The sequence below is a fragment of the Rhinoderma darwinii genome, chromosome 1 (genome assembly GCF_050947455.1).
Source record: "Rhinoderma darwinii isolate aRhiDar2 chromosome 1, aRhiDar2.hap1, whole genome shotgun sequence".
Lineage (NCBI taxonomy): Eukaryota > Metazoa > Chordata > Amphibia > Anura > Rhinodermatidae > Rhinoderma > Rhinoderma darwinii.
In genome coordinates this window covers 642,894,200-642,916,829 of record NC_134687.1, presented here as the reverse complement: position 1 = coordinate 642,916,829, position 22,630 = coordinate 642,894,200, and the positions used below count along the sequence as shown (strand labels likewise).

The 22,630-nt window shown below is 44.6% G+C and overlaps 1 pseudogene; it reads left to right on the top strand.

Moving 5' to 3' along the window:
* LOC142695368 (uncharacterized) overlaps nucleotides 1-22,630 on the top strand; it is a 204,559-nt pseudogene that overhangs the window by 52,500 nt on the left and 129,429 nt on the right.

Sequence of the window (22,630 nt, the reverse complement as noted above, 5' to 3'; positions counted from 1 at the left end):
CTGTGTATAACAGCTGACAGCCGCTGAAGATAAAGCGCGCACAGCTCCTGTGCTCGCTTTATCTGCCAGGCGTAACTGTACGCCCGAGTGCGGGAAATCACTTGCTATTTGGACGTACAGTCACGTCCGTGTGCGGGAAGAGGTTAAAACTTTTTAAACACAAATTTAATACTGGATGCATGTACGTTTAAATACATACATAGTTTGGCCTTTTTGAAAGGAAATGGCCTATATTACAGTCTTGGCCAAAAGTTTTGAGATTGACACAAATTTTGGTTTTCACAAAGTTTGCTGTTCACAAAGTTTGCTGTTTCAGTGTTTGGATGTCTCTATGGTATACTGAAGTACAATTATAAGCATTTCATACGTTTAACTTTTTTTGACAAATACATCATGTTTATGCAAAGACTCAATATTTACAGCGTTGACCCATCGTTTTCAAGATTTCTGAAATTCGCCATGGCATGCTGGATATCCACTTCTGGGGCAAATCCTGACTGATGACAACCCATTCTTGCCCAATCACAATTTCTGTGTTTTTGTTTGTCCACCAGCTTTTTGAGGATTGACCAAAGGTTCTCAATGGGATTGAGATTTGGGGAGTTTACTTGGCATGGACCAAAAATTTTAGTGTTTTGTTCACCGAGCCACTTAGTTATCACTTTTGCCTTGTGACATGGTGCTCCATCATGCTGGAAAAAGCATTTCTCATCACCAAATTGTTCCTGTATCATTGGGAGAAGTTGCTCTTGGAGGATGTTTAGATACCATTCTTTTTTCATGGAAGTGTTCATAGGCAGTGTTCATCCCTTGGATGAAAAGCAACCCCACACGTGAATGGTCTCAGGATGCTTTATGTTGGCATGAGACAGGACTCATGGGAGCGCTCACCTTTTCTTCTACGGACAATCATTCTTCCAGATATCCCAAACAGTATGAAGGGGGCTTCATCAGATAAAATAACTTTACCCCAGTCCTCTGCAGTCCAATCACTCTACGTCCTTCAGAATGTCTGTCGATTTTTTTCTTGGAGAGAAGTGGCTTCTTTGCTGCCCTTCTTGACAGCAGGCCTGCCTCCAAAGGCCTTTGCCTCACCGTGTGTGCAGATGCACTGACACCTTCCTGCTGCCATTTCTGAGCAAGCTGTGCACTAGTGTTGAAAGAAACCCGTAGCTGAATCCTCTTTAGGGCATGACCACACATGGCGGAATTCCTCCGCAACTGTCCGCATCAATGCCGCACCTAATCCGGGTTGCGGATTACGGCTGCGGATCTGCACAAAATGTGCAGAAAATTGATGCGGACTAGCTGCTGCGGACTGCGGGAAAAGTGCTTCCCTTCTCCCTATCAGTGCAGGATAGAGAGAAGGGACAGCACTTTCCCTAGTGAAAGTAAAAGAAATTCATACTTACCGCCCGTTGTCTTTATGACGCGTCCCTCCTTCGGCATCCAGCCCGACCTCCTTGGATGACGCGCCAGTCCATGTGACCGCTGCAGCCTGTGCTTGGCCTGTGATTGGCTGCAGCCGTCACTTACACTGAAACGTCATCCTGGGAGGCCGGACTGGAGACAGAAACAGGGAGTTCTCGGTAAGTACGAACTTCATTTTTTTTTACAGATACATGTATATTGGGATCGGTAGTCACTGTCCCGGGTGCAGAAACAGTTACTGCCGATCGCTTAACTCTTTCAGCACCCTGGACAGTGACTATTTACTGACGTCTCCTAGCAACGCTCCCGTCATTACGGGAGCCCCATTGACTTCCTCAGTCTGGCTGTAGACCTAGAAATACATAGGTCCAGCCAGAATGAAGAAATGTCAAGTAAAAAAAGCAAGACGCATCCGCAGCACACATGACATGTGCATGACAGCTGCGGACATCATTGCGGAACTTTGAATCTCCATTGAAGTCAATGGAGAAATTCCGCCATGAGTCCGCCACTGCTCCGCAACAGACAGAGCATGCTGCGGACACCAAATTCCGCTCCGCAGCCTATGCTCCGCAGCGGAATTGTACGCATCGTGTAAACGAACACTGCTAAATTAAAGTGAAAGTCAATGTAGAAACGGCTCCGCTGCGGATTAACGCTGCGGAGTGTCCGCAGCGGAATTTAAGTGCAATTCCGCCATGTGTGAACCCGCCCTTAGGAGACGGTCCTGGCTCTTGCTGTACTTTTTGGGCGCCCTTCTTCACAGTAATTAAACCTCTCTCCTTGAAGTTATTGATGATCCTATAAATGGTTGATTTAGGGGCAATCTTACAAGCAGCAATGTCCTTGCCTGTAAAGCCCTTGTGATGCAAAGCAATGATGACTGCACGTGTTTCAAGCATCATCCCCTTTTTTTTATTGATCATTTTTTACCTTTACATGTTCTTACATACTGTTTATAAAAAAGGAATCACACATAAAAAGCAATATTCCATAAAAAAATTCAATCTATAAAAATTCTCCCACCGACCAATACCTTCCCTCCCCATAAACACCTATATATATATATATATATATATATAGATAAAAAAACTAATAAAGTGGATACATTTTTACTGTTCATATGCTTACTTATTCCCATCTAAAGGGTTATATTTAAAGTTGTACAATATAATGTTCTGTTCTTCTGAATCTAATTTTTTATCCAAATACTTTCCCCACCTCTGTTGAAAATATTTTTCCTTCTTAGGCTCGGCTGAAAGAAGATCCCGTCTTTCCATTCTGATTAAGATTTTAAGATCTTGAATTACCTCATTAATTGGGTCGTTTTAAACAGCCAATGTCTCAAAATATTTTTTTTTGCCACTAATAACAGCATAGGAAGAATTTGTTAGGGTTTTCCCCTTTCTTTTTTTCCCCCTCGTAATGCAGTAAACATAGCTATGGGTCGAGAATACACTCAGTCCAACCCAGACAATAGGCCAAGTCTTTTACTTCCTCCCAAAACAGTTTTAACTTTTTATATTCCCAAAAACAATGCATCAAGTTGGTCCATAGTTGTCCACATTTGGGGCATTGCTGTTTATATCCTTCAATGTACTCCCCCAGTGGCAAGTTATACGCCACGTAAGTATTATAATGCATCATAAATGCAACGTCTGACTTGCATATATTATTGATTATGATCAGACCTTTGATTATCCTTTCTTTAACCGCCTCATATGGTAAAGTTGTTGTTAAAGGGTTGGTATAACAGTGGGGTTCATTGGGCTAGTGTCACCCACTATTACTACCACCTTTATACTAGCGTCACTAGGGTTATACCTAGCTTCCCTACCTTTCCTTTGTATTAACGCTAACTATCTTCTTAGCCCCTAAGTGTATATGTACACGTTGTAATTCACGACACAATAGTATAATAAAAGCAATTTTTATTACAATACTATACTAAAACCCACCCACTTAACTAAACATACATACAAGTTACAGTGCACTCATGCTTCTGTGCCCCACCCCCACCTTGCGCTAACTGTCCCTGTTACTAGCGGGTTAAATACCAGGGAAAATCTGTAGATCAGGAAAAGGGTTACCAGGGGAAGTAGGGGTTATGGGGAGAAGGGTAGGAGAGTGACTAGGGGAAATATCCGTTGTGTAGGCTTGAGAGGTGAGGGGTAAAACCAAGGAAATGCTCGTTGTGTAGGGTGGAGAGAGGTAAGAGGTTAAACCAGGGAGAGAGGTGAAGGGTTAAGTGATGAGGGTTAAATGTAGCTGCTGCTACACGTGGAAGGGGAGAGGGGATACTATACCACATTTTTGGCGGTGAGAGGCAGGAACAAGCAGGGCAGGAGAGGTCCGTTGGTGAAGCAGGAAACAAGTGAGGGAAGTGTAGGATTGTGGCCCCACTTATACCCTGTCTGTGCACTTCTATATGACATCACATATTCATGCACATGCAGGGGGGTGGGGGCAGGCCTTGAGAACCTCCTGTGTCGGGGGGATACGATACAGAATTGCTTCACTGTTTATGTTCCCCCCCCCCCCCCAGAGTGTAAGAGGCAAGAGAAACAAAGGAAATCTTCAGCAAGCCGGAGCCAACTGTCTTAAGAACAATAGCTGCACCCATATACACGTATATAAATATAGATACATTAAACACTTCTCTTTACAGTTGTCTCCAAATAGATTTTCCATTTTCTAATATTTGAAGCGAGCCCTCTTTTGCTTAATTCCTCTATTTTCAGGAAATAAAACATAAAATTTCATCTATTGGGGGCGTGGTCTCGGCATGTCAGGAAGATGGTCGCATTTTCAGGAGCTCCCGCCGACCGTGATTTAACCTGTGACATTAACGCTTTCAGTGACTTACCATCAACCCGGCACCTCGCGTTATGCCCCGAGGGAAACCTCTGAAGACCGTGGACAAAAATATTCCGGCATCCTCACTGTCTCGCTTCCTACGGCCACGTATTTCTCAGAAGCAGGAGGAAGCCAACATGGTGGCCGCAGCCGCATGTGGAACGCATCAACGACCGAGTACGACGACATCAGCCCGTTCCCACAAGCTACCAGGTGTGTCAACCCCTTATAAAACCCTGGAGAGTGCCCAGGTCACCAGCCCTAGTCCGGAGAGATCCCATGAGGGAAGTTCTTGGTCGCCGGGCCCGGTCTCCCCGCCTTGCATGGAGACACCATTAACACGATCAGAGCTGGAGGAGGCCCTTAAACATCTCCCATCCCAGAGCTTTTTTGACACCATGCTGGAAAGAATGGAGAAAATGCAACGTACGTGTTTAGAGGAGGTGAACCGTACGGTTGAGCAAATGTGCTCTAGGGTCTCAGCCATTGAGCAACAGACATCTTCTCATGGCAACAGATTGGATAGGATGGAGGACCAACTGCGCTCACAACAGGCATTAATCCAAGCTATGACTCTGGACCATGATGATCTGGAGAACCGCAACAGGCGCAATAATGTCCATATTAGGGGACTACCGGAGGATAAGGAAGGTCATAATCTACGCGCAATAGTGGTAGAACTGTTTAACGGTATCCTGGGAGAGCTGCTGAACAATCACATAGAATTGGATCGGGTACACAGAGCGTTGGGCCCGGTGTCAGTAGATCCAGATCGTCCACGGGACATTGTATGTAGGATTCACTACTTTACAGTGAAGGAAAATTTAATGCGTAAAATGCGCACCATGGGCCAAGTGAAATTTAAGGGGGCTGAAATTCATATTTTGCCTGACCTATCAGCTTGTACACTGCATATGAGACGGGTTATGAGACCACTGCTGGATATCATCAGAGAGGCTGAAGCGACATATATGTGGGGTTTTCCGTTCCACCTCATTGTCAAGAAACAAGGCTGGGTGATTGCTATCCATTCGCCACAAGATCTACCCGCCCTTTTTGTCTTCCTGGAAGTCCCACCGAGAGCCATTCCGGACTGGATTGAGGCATCCTAGAATTATCGTCCTACAAGATGCAGCAGAAACCGCCCTATCGACCCTCTTCAACCCAGACCGCAGCGCATCAGACCGGCGAGGCAACAACTGCCATAGAAGGGAATCCAAGATCTGGGATTGTCTTGCCGTACTGTGGAGGCAGGATTACACATGACACAGGACTCCTTGTTCATCCTGGTGTAAATGTTCGGTTTCCTGATTTTGGGCCTAGCGGGTCAGATAATGTATCCTTATAAATGGAGTCATGCTTAAAGGAATAGTTACCTAAAAATGTTTATCTAGTAGCTAGATATCTCTCTCAGAACAAATCACGGAGCGGTCTATACGTGGTTAGGGGGAAAGAGATAGAGTCACTCACGCAGCTGGTTAATGCGGGCCTCAGGGTTCATGGTATGTCATCTGATGGGATATGCATAGGATTATGCCACATAGTTGAGTTAGGTTTTATTAGTTGGGACTTAATGTGTAGGGAGACGTCGGTTATGGGTAATGGAGTACGTTTCATAAGCACCCTCTGAGGGCGAGAGAAATTCTAGGATTCCATTGCACAAGGTGAAGGAAACTTATGTGGTCATGAGTGTCGCTGCAGGAGCTGGTACCTGGGGTTAGGCTCCTTATGGAGTTTGTGAGCCTATGGGCGGGAACGAGTTAGTCAGGGCGGAGAAGGGGTTTGAGATTCCTACGGAGTAGGGCTATACCTTTATTGTTACAAGTTTTGAAGTAGCTTCACTCCATTGATCTCCCTGGTGAATTACTAATAGAGGTTGGAGGTGGATGTTTGTGTTCGCTGAAGGTGTACTAGTTACAGACAATTACACGGGAGGTGGTCTCCACTTCCTTAGATTCCTTACCAACTCTCCCCTATAGGTATTCCCTCCGAGGTGTCTCGCTGGCTGAGTACCCTCGGTTTCTTTAACCTTCCTTAGAGAATTCCCTGATTATCCTTACTTACTTATCTGTTTTTTCGATTCCTATTGTTGTTTCTTTTCTTTTCTTCCCTTTTTCTCCTTCCCTCCCTTCGGTTTCTTCCCTCGCAGCACCTGGGAACTATGAACACAGATACGAAGTTGCTCTCCTACAATGTCCGAGGCCTGAGGACTCCGGAGAAGTGCTCCATGATTCTTGCTGAACTGTGGAGACTTAAAACTCAGGTGGCGTTTCTTCAAGAAACACATTTCCGGAAAGATAAGGTACCACGGTTCTCCAATAGACGTTTTCCATATTGCTATCATGGTTGCTCAGAGGATGCCAGATCTAGGGGTGTGAGTATTCTCATTGCACAACATGTACCTTGGATCTTCACTGATTCATTGGCAGACCCTCAGGGTAGATTTCTGTTTGTCAAGGGCACTCTATTCTCACAGGCAGTTACACTAGCTAACCTGTACTTACCAAACACGGGGCAATCAGCGGCTCTAGCGGCATATTTGGAACAGCTCCAGACTTTTGGGGACGGTATGATTATAGTTGGACGGGATTTTAATGTAGCAATGGAACCTCACCTAGACGTCTCAAGGGGCGCCTCCCATCTTCCTTATTCTCAACTTAGCTCCATTAGGAAAACTATTCATGATCAACAACTAGTGGATGTCTGGAGGACTCTGTGCCCGGGAGCTAGGGATTACTCATATTACTCAGCAACTCATGATATGTTTTCCAGAATAGACTATTTTTTCATCAGTCATTTCCATCTGGATAGAGAAGTGGGGGCAGACATTCACACATCACCTTTGTCAGACCATTCGCCAATTGCGCTCTCTCTCTCTTTCGCCCCGCCCTCACATGCACAAGGTCGGTGGAAACTCAATGAGTTTTTACTTCAACATCCTGAGGCTCAAGCTGAAATTCGTCGTGAGCTGGAGATCTACTTCGCTACCAATACTGGCTCAGTGGCAAATCCGCTCATATTATGGGAGGCCCATAAATGCTACATAAGAGGTTTTTTCATCAAGTGGGGGGCGTGGCTCAAGAGAGAGAGAGTGGCAAAAACAAGTGACCTGTTGACCAAGATTGGCGAAATAGAGGTCAAACATAAACATTGTCAGACCTCAGAAACTAGGGGAGTTTTGCTGTCACTTCGAGAAGAACTTAGAGCTCTTTATGAAGTTAAGGCTAAAGCCACATTAGTTAAGTGTCGGGGAATATTTTATGAATATGGAAATAAACCGGGGAAAATTCTGGCAAATGCCTTGAGAACCCAGAGAGCCTCGGCTTATGTTCCTCATATTACCTCCCAGACAGGGGCAAAGATAACCTCCCCGAGGGAGATAGCCCGATCCTTTCGGGAATTCTACTCCTCACTATACCAATTAACACCTCATTCGCCTCCCATGAAGGTAGCTATACAGGAATATATATCCTCCTCAGGTTTCCCACGACTACCTGAGGATGCATGTGACACCTTAGATCATCCAATCACTCATGAAGAACTTTCTGAAGCTTTGCAGGACACAAAAAAGGGTAAGGCCCCGGGCCCGGACGGACTGACGGTGGGTTACTATAAAATGTTCCTGGATCAGTTAGCAGATGGCTTTTTGGGGGCTCTTAATGCGATATCATCAGGCAGCTCGGTACCTTCAGATTCACTGAAGGCCACCATAGTGGTTATCCCGAAGGATGGCAAGGATCCCTCCTCATGTGCTAGCTATAGACCGATTTCGTTACTTAATGTAGATCTGAAATTGTTTTCTAAAATATTGGCGAATCGGCTAGCCCCATTGATGACTATCGTAATTCACGGAGACCAAACAGGCTTCATCCCATCAAGGGAAGCGAGAGATAATATGACTAAGGCTCTCAACCTTGTCCATTGGGTCAACTCACAGAAGAGCCCTGCTGTCATTTTATCCACAGACGCGGAAAAGGCTTTTGATCAAGTCGGGTGGCCTTTTTTATTTGGAACTCTGGAACATCTGGGTGTAGGACCTAACATGCGCTCCTGGGTGGGAGCACTATACTAGTCGCCTTTGGCTTCTGTGAGAGTAAATGGTACTTATTCTTCCCCGTTTATGATCCATAATGGGACAAGACAGCGATGCCCTCTTTCACCCCTGCTGTTCGCCTTAGCTCTGGAACCTTTTTTATATAAGATCAGAGGCAACGTTAATGTGAGTGGCTTAAACATGAGAGGTAAAGTTTTCAAGGTGGCGGCTTATGCAGATGATCTGCTATTTTTCGTGACCTCTCCTCACATTTCAATGCCCAATCTCATGAAGGAATTTCGAGAGTATGGCCTAATGTCCAACCTGAAAATCAACTTTCAGAAGTCGGAGGCGATGATGCTACATACTCCACATGATCTAGGGAACTCCCTACGGGCTAGTTTTTCCTTTAGATGGGCGAGGGAATCGATCAAATATCTGGGTATCCAGCTGCCGGCCAATATAGATCGGACATTCCAGCTGAACTTTTTACCTCTGTTACAAACATTGAGAAATGATTTGGCTCGATGGACAAGGGGGACGTTCTCATGGTTTGGGAGAGTGAGCATTATTAAGATGAATGTGTTACCCAGATTCCTATACCCGATGCAGGCATTACCAATTAAATTACCTACATCCTTTTTTAAAACTGTATATCAATACATCACTTCCTTTGTATGGGCTGATAAACCGCCGAGATTACAGAGGAGAATCCTAGTGCTTGCCAAACGTCATGGAGGGATTGGGCTGCCTGATGTAGAGCAATATTACCAAGCCATACACTTGACTAGGATAGTGGACTGGTGCCGCCATGCTTTTATCTTAAGGATTGGATAAATGTGGAACAAGGCTTTACGGACCTCCCACTAAAATGCTTGCCATGGATACCCTTGACTCATCTAAAATCCCTGAGAGATCACCCTACTATATATTCAACACTACAGGTGTTCAGGAGAGTGAGGGGAAGGGAAGGGGTTTCATCGGCACCTTCGCCGCTCGCGCCGGTCCTGGGGACACCAGAGTTTGAACCAGGATTATCGGAAGGGACATTTAAGAACTGGCTTCAACAGGGTCATTTTAGGATTTGTCACTTTTGAAGACAGGCGACTTGGCTACGGAATAGGGAACTCACTGAACCTGAGGGCATGCTGGTAGCGTCACAGTGGCAGACTTTACAGCTATCTCACTACTTGGCTTATATACTTGCACCTGCTGCTTATGATCGCAGACTAACCCAGTTTGAAACAATGTGTTCCCAGACGGGACATGTGAAACGAGCATTGTCTAAAATCTATGGTATACTGATTTCTCCTGTAGAAGATTTCACGCCACCGTTTATCACGAAATGGGAGCGGGATCTCAAGATCTCCCTAACACAAGAACAAAAAGAGAAGGTCATGCTCCTTTCACATAAAGCGTCTATTAGTAATGCTTATCAAGAAACGAATTATAAAATATTATCCCGGTGGTACAGAGTCACACATGCACTTCACAAAATGTTCCCTGAGGTTTCACATCTCTGCTGGAGATGTGGCAAGGAAGAAGGTACGCTACTACATATATTCTGGGGCTGTGACAGTCTTTGACCCTATTGGGCAGAAGTACAAGACGTCATATTTGAGATCACGGGACTCACTCTGGGGGACAATCCGGCGTGGATTCTGTTGCATCACCATGACATCTCCATAGGGACGTATAAGAAATCGCTGGTGAGACACTTGTTAAATGCAGCTAAAGCATGTATTCCAGCGAAATGGCAGTCCTCTGAGCCTCCATCGATTAGACAATGGCTGAAGCGGGTACAAGATATTAGGAGAATGGAGGAGTTGCTTCATCACTCTCCTGATCAAGCAGGTAGATTCCGGAAAACATGGTTCTACTGGCTGGAATATTGTAGCTCAGACAGGTACAAGGAAATCATGGGTGAACAAGTTGGGAATGATGCTGGGAACTCTTAGAAATATTTGGTTCGTAGAGACGTGCTGCGGGGGGGGGGGAGAGAGCTGGGAGAGATGACTCCCCTCTTCCCTCATATCTTTTAATCTTCTTTGTTTTTCCTTTCTTCTTATTGTTCTTTTTCTGTCATCTGTCTCTTGACTATCATCACAGATGGTCATAGGGGGGGGGAGGAGGGTATAGGGAAATGTCGCAAAGAGATGTTAATTTATGGTACAAGTCTATCTCGACAATGGTGGATGTGAGAAGTATTTCAAAATATTGACATTTCTGAAAAATCTAGCAGACTTGTAGAGTTAACTGTGTACATTTAACATTGTGTTCCGATTTTATTGATGTACCCTCGTCTCCCCCTTTTTCCTTCTGTATCCTTACTTTCTTTGTTGAAAATAAAAAATTTGAAATACAAAAAAAAAAAAATTTCATCTATTATCGAATCATTGAATGATTGTAGCTGTTGTCCCCATATGGTATTATATAAGGACTTAATCTGTAGATAGGTATAAATATGATATTCAGGTAGACTAAACTATTCTCTTATCTCTTTGAAGTCTATCATCCCATCCACCTCCCTTATATTTTTCAGGCCTATACTCCTCCAATACCTTAAAATTCTTAGACCTATTAACTCTCTAGCTCTTTCTACGTCTTCAAAATCCTGATATTTCGAGTGTGAGGGGGATAACCCCATATTACTTCTTACTATCCAATCCCTTATATATTTAAAAAAACATGCCATGATATATATTTTTATATCTGGGATAGCCAGTCCTTCATTTATTGATTTATATAACTGGGTTAAGTATATTCTTACCCTTTTCCCTTGAATATATTAAAAGCTATATTAATTATAGAATGGGATAAACTTACAAAAGGTTCTGCTATATGGTCTCAGGATATTCCTAATCTAGAGGATGTTTTGAATGCAACACTTAAACTGCAAAAGGCCATCCCAGTAGTTACCAGGACATGCCATGATGATATTCCACAGAGCTTACTTCAACCCATATATCCAATCCAAGATGTCTCCAGGTTCTTCATATGGGTGTGCTAAATGTGGTCTTCCAAATCCTAACATTTTTCACAATCTTTTGAACGGCCCAAAAATTAGGGAATTATGGGAGGAAGAACTTATATACATACCACTTACAATTTATTGTTCCCTTTACCCCTGACTGGGTTTTATTTAATGTATGGAATTCTGAGAATGACTAAATATCTAGGCAGTTCATGTGTTTTTAGGCAGCAGCTGTTAGGAAGAGTATCCTACAACACTGACTAAATCCTACTGTCACGATGCGGGGTGTGGACCCACTGGACTGTACCGCGTAGCGAGACGGCAGCTGACCAAACAGGTATAGTACAGAGTCTATAGTCCAGAAAGGGTACGTGTGGCAACTCAGACAGTAGCAAGGCAGGCTAGGCTGGGACCAGGCGGCAGGTAGACGTCACGCGTGGAGTAGCAGAACAGGTGTGGAATGCAGCACAACAGCTCAGTGCGGTAAGGGTATGTGCACACGCTAGCTGTCATTTATGTGTGAAAAGACAGACTGTTTTCAAGAGAAAACAGCTGCCTCGTTTCACACGTAAATGCTCCTCGCATTTTGCGAGGCGTCTGAGACACTCGTAAATCTTGAGCTGTGCTTCATTGAGTTCAATGAAGAACAGCTCAAATTACGTGGCAAAGAAGTGTCCTGCACTTCTTTGCCAAGGCAGTCCATTTACACGTCGTCGTTTGACAGCTGTCAAACGACGACGCGTAAATTACAGGTCGTCTGCACAATACGTCGGCAAACCCATTCAAATGAATGGGCAGATGTTTGCTGACGTATTGTAGCCCTATTTTCAGACGTAAAACGAGGCATCGTTTATGTCTGAAAATAGGTCGTGTGAACCCAGCCTAATAGATCAGGATAGCACGGGAAACAGGATACAGGAACAGGGAACACTTGGAAACTGGAAGACACTAGGATACCATTAGCACAACAAACTTTGGGTAACGAACAACGCTCAGGCAAATAACAAGAGGGCAGAGCCCCTTTTATAGTCCGGTAACATTCTGGGCTTGATTGCAGAATTCCTGCAATTATGCGCGCACCTGCCCATTAAGACCGTGCACGTACGGGCGCGCTCTCCGGGAGACAGGCTTGATACCAGGAAGTGAGTGCCGGCGCCTTACTGGGGGATGATGCAGCAGAGAACACACAGGTCCATGGCCATACACATTACAGTATCCCCCAGAGCGGGAGAGAAACTTCCTCACAAGGACTGGGGCATCGATGTTCTCCTCTGGCTCCCAAGTCCTCTCTTCGGGCTCGAACCCCCTCCAATCCACTAAATAAAACGTCCTTCCTCCCACCTTCTTGGTGGCCAGAATCTCCCTTACTTCGAAAGTCCCGGACGAGCCACCAGGGACCACTGCGGAACTAGGAGTCCTGGAGTAGCGGTTCAGGACCACGGGCTTCAGCAAGGAGACATGGAAGGAGTTAGGAATCTTGAGGGTAGGAAGCAGCCGCAGCTTGTAAGACACCGGGTTAATCTGTAGCAGGATTTCGAAGGGTCCGAGGAACCTAGGGGCAAATTTGCAGGACGGCACCCTCAGCCGGATATTCTTTGAAGACAACCAGAACTTCGTACCTGGAAGAAACAGGAGCTCGTCTTCTTGTATCTGCCTTTCTCTTCATGCGGTCCACCGCCAGCAGGATAGAAGATCGGGTCTGTTGCCATATTTGCAGAAAGTCCCTGAAGATCGAGTCAGCTGCAGGCACCTGGGACATAGTAGAGACAGGAAGAGGTATACGAGGATGTTGGCAGTAGACGATGAAGAACAGACTGGAGGTGGTGGACTCAGTAGTGTGGTTATTATAGGAGAACTCTGCCCACGGGAGCAGCTGCACCCAGTCATCATGCTGTCTGAAAACAAAGTGACGCAGATAGTTCTCCATAATCTGGTTAACCCTCTCGACTTGCCCATTGGACTGGGGATGATAGGCCGAAGAGAAGTCCAACTTTACACCGAGGAGACCGCAGAGTGCTCTCCAAAACGTTGAGGCAATATGCAGGGGCAAGCCGTGCAGATGGAAGATGTGTTGAATGAAGAGGTCGGCCAATCACTCAGCAGAAGGCAGACCAGTCAAGGGAAAAAAATTAGCCATCTTAGAAAATCGATCCACCACCACCGAGATCACACCCCAACCCGCAGAGGGAGGGAGATCCGTGACAAAGTCCATTGCAAAATGCTGCCAAGAAGCAACGGCACAGGCAGTGGTTGGAGCAGACCAGCTGGTCTGGAGTGGGCAACTTTATTTGATGCGCATACCATACATGAGGAGACAAGGTCCATGACGTCTTTGGGCAGCGTGGGCCACCAGAACTGGTGCGCGATTAGATCCTGGGTCTTATGAGCACCCGCGTGACCTGCCAGCTTGGAATTGTGACCCCAGCGAATGATTCTTCCTCTGTCTGCCAGACACACAAAAGTCCTTCCCGGAGGGATGTCTCTAACCTGTATAGGGTTCACAGAGAAGATGCAGGAAGGATCAATAATATTCTGTGGGGACTCCACAGTGTCCTCTGTCTCAAATGACCTTGACAAGGCATCGGCCCTCACATTCTTGTCGGTAGTGGAGTTTGAACCGGAAACTAGCAAAGAACAACGACCACCTGGCTTGACGAGGATTCAACCTCTGGGCCGTCTGTCGGTAGGTCAGGTACTTGTGATCCCTGAAGACCAGGATAGGATGGACTGCGTCTTCCAATAGGTGTCTGCACTCCTGCAGAGCCAGCTTGATGGGCAGTAACTCCCGATCCCCAATCGAGTAGTTGCGCTCTGCGGAAGAAAACAGCTTGGAATAGTAGCCACATGCCAGTCTTGCCCTTCGAACCTCTCTGGAACAACAATGCACAAGCAGAGGAAGCACCCACCTCTAATGAAAACTGTAGGGATGCATCAGGATGATGAAGAATAGAGGCTGATGTGAAGGCTTTTTTTTAAGGATTCAAATGCGGCTTCTGCCTCCGGAGTCCATACTTTGGCATTCATGCCCTTTTTAGTGAGGGTAGAGATGGGAGCGGTCAAAGATGAGAAGTTGGGAATGAACAGCCGGTAGAAGTTGGCAAATCCCAGGAAGCGTTGTATGGCCCTTAAGCCTTGAGGGCGTGGCCCCTTCAGGTCAGCCTTTACTTTCTCAGTGTCCATCTTCAGACCCTGATCGGAGATGATATAGCCCAGGAAGGGAACAGACTTTTTTTTCAAACACACACTTCTCTAGCTTGGCATAAAGATGATTCTCTCTTAAACGAAGCAACACCTGGCGGACATGACTGATGAGTTACTGGATCTGGGGAAAAAATCTAAATGTCATCGAGATACACCACAACACAAACATAAAGGAGATCAGGAAAAAATGTCAATGACAAATTCTAGAAATACTGTGGGGGCGTTACACAGGCTGAATGGCATAACTAGGTATTCATAGTGCCCATAACGAGTATTAAAAGCAGTCTTCCACTCGTCACCTTGACGAATCCGAATCAGATTGTAGGCCCCCTGCAGGTCCAGTTTAGAAAAAAATTTTGCCCCCCTTATGCGATCAAACAGTTCTGAAATCAAAGGCAGTGGGTACCTGTTCTTCACCGTGATCTGGTTGAGGCCTCAGTAGTCAATGCAGGGTCGGAGGGATCCATCTTTCTTCTTGACAAAGAAAAACCCAGCTCCGGCTGGGGATGAGGATTTACGAATGAAGCCCCTCTCCAGATTCTCTTTAATGTAGGCAGACATAGACTGGGTCTCTGGCAAGGAGAGAGGGTACACTCTACCGCGAGGAGGGGACGACTCAGGAACCAAGACGATCGGACAATCATATGCTCGATGTGGCAGCAAAGTCCCAGCTTCCTTCTGATCGAAGACATTGGAGAAACAAGAAGGTAACCCCGCCAATGATTGAAGTGGAGGAGGCTGCGGTGGCTGGATATGACCCAGACAGTGGTCGAGACCCCACTGTAGAACTTCTCCAGAGTTCCAATCCAGGACTGGTGCGTGCAAACGGAGCCAAGGCAAACCCAGCAGCACGGGTTTGACGGCCTTGGACAGGACAAACAGGGAGATGAGCTCAGAATGAAGAGCTCCCACTTGAAGTCTTAATGGCTTGGTCACAGACAAAACTGGGTCAGGCAATGGCAGTCCATCTACCGAGGCAACGATCAACGGCCTTTCCAGCAGGACAGTGGGCAACAGAAGATCCACAGGTCTTGGCAGATGAAATTGGCTGCAGAGCCAGAGGCCAGGTAGGCAGAGACCGGATGGGGCCTCTCGCCAGCAATGATGGTCACGGGAATGAACTGTTTGGTTGAGAGTTCTCTATTAAATGCAGTAGCGCCCAGGGTTGTCTCTCCAACCAAACCTAGGCGCCGATGTTTTTTTATTGGCTTCTGAGGACACAGACGCACGACATGGCCAGCGAGGCCGCAATATAAACAGAGACCAGAGGTGCGCCTGCACTGTTTCTACTGGACGGACAATTTTGGCCGATCCACTTGCATCGGAACCTCAGGCAAAGCAGTAGAAAGGAAGAGTCAGTCTAGGAGGCCATCTCTCCTGAAGAACCTCATGAGATCTCTTCCTCAGCCTTATGTCCACCCGAGTGGCAAGCAGAATCAGGTTGTCCAAGGCAGGTGGCAGATTTTGAGCGTAAATTCGTCCTTGATCTCGGGCGATAGACCATGCCAAAAGGATGCCACCAAGGCCTCATTGTTCGAGGATAGTTCTCCTGCCAGGGTCCAGAACTGGATGGTGTATTCGCCCAGGGAGGTGTCCTCCTGGCGAAGGTTAAAGATGGCAGTGGCTGCCGACGACTCATCCTGTCTCCTCAAAAACAGTCTGAAATAACCGCATGAACCCCTGGAAGTCTTGGGTCCTGGGTACCTGACGCTCCCAGATAGGGTTTGCCCATGCCAGGGCCTTGCGGGCAAGTAGAGACACGATGAAGGTGATCTTGGTTCCGTCCGACGGAAATGCTCGGACGTGCAGGGTAAAATGGATATAGCATTGGTTCAGAAACACCAGCACGAACTTGCGTCTCCATACAACCGAGAAGGTAATGGCAGCGGGAACCGAGGATCCAAGTCGGAACTGCCAGGAGGTGTAGCAGGAGGGTCAATCTGAGGAGCTTGCATAGAGGCAGGAAGGGAAGCAGCTAGTGTCCCTAGCTGGTGTGCCATGGAGTCCACTGCCACAAGAAGTTGATCCTGTCTTGCTCGGAGATGCTGCAGGTCCGCCTGCATGGCTTGGGAGGGTGACATGCCCTTGAATTAACCAGCAGGGTCCATGGCCTGAGCGTACGGTCACGATGCGAGGTGTGGACCCACTGGACCGTACCGCGTAGCGGGACGGCAGCTGACCAAACGTATAGTGCAGAGTCTATAGTCCAGAAAGGGTACTTGTGGCAACTCAGACAGTAGCAAGGCAGGCTAGGCTGGGACAAAGCGGCAGGTAGACGTCGGGCGTTGAGTAGCGGAACAGGCGTGGAATGCAGCACAACACAACAAAAGCTCAGCATGGTAATAGATCAGGATAGCACGGGAAACAGGATAAAGGAACAGGGAACACTTGGAAACTGGAAGACGCTAGGAGAACATTACCACGAGAAACTTTAGGTAACGAACAACGCTCAGGCAAAGAACAAGAGGGCAGAGCCCATTTTATAGTCCAGTAACATTCTGGGCTTGAGTGCAGACTTCCTGCAATTATGCGTGCACTGGCCCTTTAAGACCGGGAGACAATCTTGATACCAGGAAGTGAGTGCCGGCGTCTCACTAGGGGACAACTTAGCAGAGAACACACAGGTCCGTGGCCACGGCCGTCGAGGGGTAAGTCAGAATGACGGGCCCTGGCCATAGACGTTACACCAACGCTGCCAACTTTATATTTGGTTCAAGCTAAAATTCAATTCTTGTCTTAAATGGATTGGTTGAATGTTTTCACAGACAAGGAGATGGTTAACTCAAAGGTTCATTGAGGCTTGGTCGCCATTTATTACCACCATTCCACTTGACACAATACAAACGACTTCGAACACAATTTGAGCAGAAAAATTGGTTTCTTATTGGAGACCCTTCAGGGTCATACCACAGTACCTACCATTGCTCAAACTTGTATTGAGGATTACACCAAATTTTTATGATTGATTACCCATGATGCACAAGGATTTTAGGAATTTGTTTTCTGTTGTATTTTTCTTCTTTCTTTGTAATGCTTAAAAGACAGAGTAATCTTTTGTCATTATTATATTTGTGTATTGAGCAGTGTATCACACACTGCACGTGTAACCTTTTACTCTGTCTAGAAAAATTAAAAAAAAAGTTGTTTTAAAAAAAAAAAAAAAAACTATTAATTGCCTTAAATTCTCAGAAAGATACCATGAACGGGAGGGTCTGTATTGGGTACAGGATCCGGGTGAAATGAATAATAAGATGAGCTCTTCCTGTAATCGACAATGGTAATTCCTCCAACCTTTCCAGCACCTGCTTCATTTTTCGTATTACCTTAATATAATTGAATTCATACATTTTATTCACATTTCTAGCAAGCCAAATGCCTAGATACATGATTTTATCCCTAGCTCTTAAAACTCCCAGTTTAGGTGTATAGTGGGAGGATGCATCCTCCTCTGGACTATGAAAAAACACTTCGCATTTCTCCTTTTTGATCCTGAACCCCCGAATAGGATGCACACCCCAGAGCAACTCCATTGCCTTCCCTATAAATTTATTACAATCACTGAAGTATCGGACTATATCATCTGCAAAGAGATTGATCTTTAATTCCTCCTCACCTATAACGATCCCATCTATCTCTGGGTTCTGTCTTATGGCCTCTGCAATAGGCTCTATAGACAGATTAAATAATAAGGGATATCCCTGTTTTGTTCCCTTATGGAGGGTTATATGTTTAAAAATCACATTAGATGTACATGTCTGTGCCTTCGGGTTTTCATACATTGATCGTATACAGTGAAGGAAATAAGTATTTGATCCCTTGCTGATTTTGCAAGTTTGCCCACTGTCAAAGACATGAACAGTCTAGAATTTTTAGGCTAGGTTAATTTTACCAGTGAGAGATAGATTATATTAAAAAAAAAAAAAAATCACAGTCAAAATTATATATATTTATTTGCATTGTGCACGGAGAAATCAGTATTTGATCCCCTACCAACCATTAAGAGTTCAGCCTCCTCCAGACCAGTTACACGCTCCAAATCAACTTTGTGCCTGCATTAAAGACAGCTGTCTTAAATGGTCACCTGTATAAAAGACTCCTGTCCACAGACTCAATTAATCAGTCTGACTCTAACCTCTACAACATGGGCAAGACCAAAGAGCTTTCTAAGGATGTCAGGGACAAGATCATAGACCTGCACAAGGCTGGAATGGGCTACAAAACCATAAGTAAGACGCTGGGTGAGAAGGAAACAACTGTTGGTGCAACAGTAAGAAAATGGAAGACATACAAAATGACTGTCAATCGACATCGATCTGGGGCTCCATGCAAAATCTCACCTCGTGGGGTATCCTTGATCCTGAGGAAGGTGAGAGCTCAGCCGAAAACTACAAGGGGGGAACTTGTTAATGATCTCAAGGCAGCTGGGACCACAGTCACCAAGAAAACCATTGGTAACACATTACGCCGTAATGGATTAAAATCCTGCAGTTCCCGCAAGGTCCCCCTGCTCAAGAAGGCACATGTACAGGCCCGTCTGAAATTTGCAAATGAACATCTGGATGATTCTGAGAGTGATTGGGAGAAGGTGCTGTGGTCAAATGAGACTAAAATTTAGCTCTTTGGCATTAACTCAACTCGCCGTGTTTGGAGGAAGAGAAATGCTGCCTATGACCCAAAGAACACCGTCCCTACTGTCAAGCATGGAGGTGGAAACATTATGTTTTGGGGGTGTTTCTCTGCTAAGGGCACAGGACTAATTCACCGCATCAATGGGAGAATGGATGGAGCCATGTACCGTCAAATCCTGAGTGACAACCTCCTTCCCTCCACCAGGACATTAAAAATGGCTCGTGGCTGGGTCTTCCAGCACGACAATGACCCGAAACATACAGCCAAGGCAACAAAGGAGTGGCTCAAAAAGAAGCACATTAAGGTCATGGAGTGGCCTAGCCAGTCTCCAGACCTTAATCCCATCGAAAACTTATGGAGGGAGCTGAAGATCCAAGTTGCCAAGCGACAGCCTCGAAATCTTAATGATTTACAGATGATCTGCAAAGAGGAGTGGGCCAAAATTCCATCTAACATGTGTGCAAACCTCATCATCAACTACAAAAACCGTCTGACTGCTGTGCTTGCCAACAAGGGTTTTGCCACCAAGTATTAAGTCTTGTTTGGCAAAGGGATCAAATACTTATTTCTCTGTGCACAATGCAAATAAATATATATAATTTTGACTATGTGATTTTCAGTTTTTTTTTAAAATATAATCTATCTCTCACTGGTAAAATTAACCTAGCCTAAAAATTCTAGACTGTTCAGGTCTTTGACAGTGGGCAAACTTACAAAATCAGCAAGGGATCAAATTCTTATTTCCTTCACTGTAACATTAATAATATTTCCTCTAAAGCCCATCTTAAACATCACCTTAAAAAGCCAGGACCACATCACATTAGCAAAGGCTTTTTGTGCATCATTAGTCATCAATGGTTTTCCCCTGGCTTGTTCTGGATTAGCCTTTGCCCAATCCAAAATTGTAATAGCCCTTCTTATGTTACATGCCCCAGTTCTTCCCTTTATAAACCCCAACTGTGAAGAATGAATTAAGTCTAGCATTATTTTTGCCATTCTATCGGCCAATATTTTTGATAAATATTTTGCATCCTGATTCATCAGAGATATGAACCCCTTCTCAGTGGGTCTTTACGTTTTTTTAGGATTACTTTAATATGCGCTTTTTCTCCTGTTTTCACACACACACACACACACACACACACACACACACACACACACACACACACACACACACACACACATATATATATTCCTGTAGATATAAGAAAACCATAAAGCAAAGTCAGTGTGTCTAATAGTTGTGTTATTGTGACTTTATAAATTTCATTGCAGAACCCGTCTGGGCTTGGCAATTTTCCATTAGCAGAATGATTAATTACTCTTTCAACCGCTTTCTTGGTAATACTTGCATTTAGCATGTCAAGCTTTTCAGCGGTTATCTTATTTAAGAAAATATTAGAGAGGAAAAATCTGCCGTTTGCTGGTTTTCTATGGGGTTTCCTTATAGTCTTAGGTCCAGAATAATTTGGACAGTGACAAAAGTTTTGGCATTTTAGCGGTTTACCAAAACATATTGAATATACAGTTATATAATCAATATGGGCTTAAAGTGCAGACTCTCAGCTTTAATTTGAGGGTATTCACATCCTAATTTGAGGAAGGGTTTAGGAATTACGGATCTTTAACCCCTTCAGGACCCTGCCTGTTTTGGCCTTCAGGACCCAGCCGATTTTTCCAATCTGACGTGTCACTTTATGTGGTAATAACGTTGGAATGCTTTTACCTATCCAAGCGATTCTGAGATTGTTTTCTCATGACATGTTGTACTTTGTTAGTGAAAAAATTGTCGAAAATGTTGGTATTTATTTCTGAAAAACACCACAATTTAGAAAAAATGTGCCAAAATTAGCATTTTTCTAAATGTAAACGTATCTGCTTGTAAAACAGATAATAATACCACACAAAATAGTTACTAGTTAACATTTCCCATATGTTTACATCGTTTTTTGAACGTCCTTTTATTTTTCTAGGACGTTACAAGGCTCAGAACTTTAGCAGCAATTTGTCATATTTTAAAGAAAATTTCAAAAGGCCATTTTTTCAGGGACCATTTCAGTTCTGAGGTGGCTTTGAGGGCCTTATATATTAGAATATATTAGAAAATCCCCAGAAGTCATCCCATTTTGAAAACTGCACCACTCAAGGTATTCGAATCAGCATTCACAAAGTGTTTTAACCCTTTAGGCGTTTCACAGGAATTAAAGCAAAATAGAGGTGAAATTTACAAATTTTATTTTTTTTGACGAAATTCATTTCTAATACATTTTTTTTTGTAACACAGAAGGTTTTACCAGGGAAATGCAACTCAATATTTATTGCCCAGATTCTGCAGTAGAAATATCCCACATGTGGCTCTAGTGTGATAATGGGCTGAAACACCGGCCTCAGAAGCAAATCGAGCACCCAGTGGATTTTGGGCCTCCTTTTTTTTTAGAATATATTTTAGCCACCTTGTCACGTTTGAAGAGGTCTTGTGGTGCCAAAACAGTGGAAACACCCCAAAAGTTACCCCATTTTGGAATCTAAACCCCTCAAGGAAATTATCTAGGGGTATAGTTTGCATTTTGACCACACAGATTTTTCGCTAAATTTATTAGAATTAGTCTGTAAAAATGAAAATCTACTTTTTTTCTGAACAAACATAGAAACTTTTAATATTTACAAGAAATAATAAAGAAAATGCACCCCAACATTTGTAAAGCAATGTCTCCCGATTACGGCAATACCCCATGTTTGGTAATAAACTGCTGATTGGACCCACAGCAGGGCACAGAAGGGAAGGAGTGCCATTTGGATTTTGGAGCACGGATTTTGCTGAATTGGTTTTCGGTTCCATGTTGCGTTTGCAACACCCTGGAGGGACCAAAACAGGGGAAACCCTCCAAAAGTGACCCCATTTTGGAAACTACACCTCTCAAGGAATTTATCTAGGGGTATAGTTAGCATTTTGACCACACTGTTTTTTTGCAGAATTTAGTGGAATTAGGCAGTGAAAATGAAAATTTACTTTTTTTCTGAAAAAGCATAGAAATTTTACATTTTTACAAGGAATAAAGGAAAAAAAGAACCACAACATTTGTAAAGCATTTTCTCCTGATTACGGCAATACCCCATATGTGGCAATAAACTGCTGATTGGGCCCATTGCAGCGCTCAGAAGGGAAGTAGCGCCATTTGGATTTTGGAGCACGGATTTTGCTGGATTGTTTTTCAGTGCCATGCTGCCTTTGCAACGCCCTGGAGGGACCAAAACAGTAGAAACCCCCCAAGTTACCCCATTTTGGAAACATCCCTCAAGGACTTTTTCTAGGGGTATAGTGAGCATTTAGACTCCATGGGTCTTTTATTAGAATTAGGCGGAGAAAATTAATATCACAATTTTTTTCTACTAAAATGTTGCATTTTCTCATTTTCACAAGGGATAAAGGAGAAATAAACAACCAATTTTTGTAAAGCAAATTCTCCCGAGTACGGAAATACCCCACATGTGGTCATACGTTTATT